The following is a 2,196-nucleotide window of genomic DNA, read 5'->3' as shown; positions in this document are numbered from 1 at the left end:
GCTTTGCTTTTGATGACAGATGCAAACAGGCGTTTGATTGCCTGAAGGAAGCTTTGACCACCACCCCGATCATTCAGGCACCGGATTGGACAGCCCCATTGGAGCTCATGTGTGACGTGTCTAACTATGCATTGGGGGTTGTCCTAACGCAGAAGATTGACAAGCTGCCTAGAGTGATCTACTATGCTTCCCGCACTTTGGATGATGCCCAAGCTAACTACACCACGANTGAGAAAGAGTTGTTGGCAATTGTTTTTGCCCTTGATAAGTTTAGGTCGTATTTGCTTGGATCTCCTGTTATTGTGTATACTGACCATGCAGCTCTGAAGTTTCTGTTGAAAAAGGCTGAGTCAAAGCCTAGATTGATTAGGTGGATGCTACTACTCCAGGAGTTTGACTTGCATATTAAAGACTGGAGTGGAGCACAGAACTTGGTCGCAGACCACCTCAGCAGGATTGAGAGAGCTGAGGATCAGGCTCATGTTTTGCCCATCCAAGATGACTTTCCTGATGAGAGTTTGTTAATGATTTCTTCTTCTCACCCTACTCCTTGGTTTGCACACATTGTTAATTATTTGGTTGCTTCTGTTTTTCCTCCTTTAGCATCACGTGCTCAGATTTCTAAAATTAAGAGTGATGCTAAGTATTATGTTTGGGATGACCCATATCTGTGGAAGTTGTGCAGTGACCAGGTTACCAGGAGATGCATTCCGGACCATGAGATTGACTCGGTCCTGCAGTTTTGTCATGCCTCCTCACGTGGTGGTCATCTGGGGATACAGAGAACAGCTCGCAGGGTGCTTGACTGTGGTTTCTATTGGCCTTCCATCTTCAAAGATGCGGAGAGGATTTGTAGCACCTGTGAGCCGTGTCAAAGAGCAGGAGGACCTATTTCACAGAGACAGGAGATGCCCCCAACAGCCTATGCTGTTCTGTGAAGTGTTTGATGTCTGGGGTATAGATTTCATGGGTCCTTTTCCTGTTTCTTTTGGTTTCTCTTATATTCTCCTTGTTGTGGATTATGTTTCAAAATGGGTGGAAGCTAAAGCCACTAGGACTAATGATGCTTGGGTTGTTGTAGATTTTGTTAGATCTCACCTTTTTTGCAGGTTCGGAGTGCCTAGAGCCATTGTTAGTGATCAGGGGACCCATTTTTGCAACAGATCCATGCAAGCCTTGCTCAAGAAATATAGGGTGACACACAAAGTTTCTACACCTTACCACCCCCAAACAAATGGGCAGGCTGAGATCTCCAACAGGGAGATTAAGAGGATTTTGGAGAAGATTGTCCAGCCCAACAGGAAGGATTGGAGCAATAGGTTGGACGATGCTCTTTGGGCCCACAGGACTGCCTACAAAGCACCCATTGGGATGTCTCCCTATCGGGTTGTCTTTGGAAAGGCATGTCATTTACCAGTTGAGATTGAGCATCAGGCATATTGGGCTGTGAAGATTTGCAACTTCTCCATTGACCAAGCTGGAGAGGAAAGGAAGTTGCAAATGAATGAATTGGATGAGATCCGATTGGAGGCCTATGAGAATTCGGAGTTCTACAAAGAAAGGACCAAGAGGTTCCATGATAGTTCTATTGTTAGAAAGGACTTCGAGGTTGGCCAGCAGGTTTTGTTGTATAACTCTAGGCTCGGCCTCATGGGTGGTAAGTTGAGATCAAAGTGGACTGGACCTTTTGTTGTGACTAATGTTTATCCTTATGGTGCAGTAGAGATACAAGATCCATCTGCAGCTACTAGCTTCAAGGTGAACGGGCATAGACTGAAGCCTTTCCTCAGCAATCCTTCTTTGTTGGATGCATTGGTGGAGGAGACGTCTTTGGTCTACCCCACCTACCCTCCCAGCTGACTCAGGGAGTTTCTTTTCTCCTTCCCTCCTCACTTTTATTGCACTTTGTCTGTATCTGATGATTGTTCTGATTGTTGATTTGTTGATTGTGACACACTAAGGACATTGTGTTGTTTAAGTGTGGTCTATTAGGGGAGGTTGTTCTTTGTTTAGATTTCGTTTTCTAGTGAATGTTGTGGAGTCTTGTGTACAATTTTACATGCTTTTTGTGAATTCTGGACTGTGATTAAGTTGTTTGTTTCCCTTCACTGCATTGATACTCTATTTTGTTTGACTCCTTGCTCTTCTTTGCTTGGAAGATAATCATGATGTTTGAGAGTTGGATTAATTGTGACC

General features: G+C 44.4%; 1 pseudogene; it reads left to right on the top strand.

Moving 5' to 3' along the window:
• LOC106752968 overlaps window positions 1–2,196 on the top strand; it is a 192,900-nt pseudogene that overhangs the window by 66,314 nt on the left and 124,390 nt on the right.

The sequence above is a fragment of the Vigna radiata genome, unplaced genomic scaffold (genome assembly GCF_000741045.1).
Source record: "Vigna radiata var. radiata cultivar VC1973A unplaced genomic scaffold, Vradiata_ver6 scaffold_122, whole genome shotgun sequence".
NCBI classification, from domain to species: Eukaryota; Viridiplantae; Streptophyta; class Magnoliopsida; order Fabales; family Fabaceae; genus Vigna; species Vigna radiata.
The sequence above is the reverse complement of the archived record's forward strand: the minus strand, read 5'-3'. Positions and strand labels throughout refer to the sequence as shown.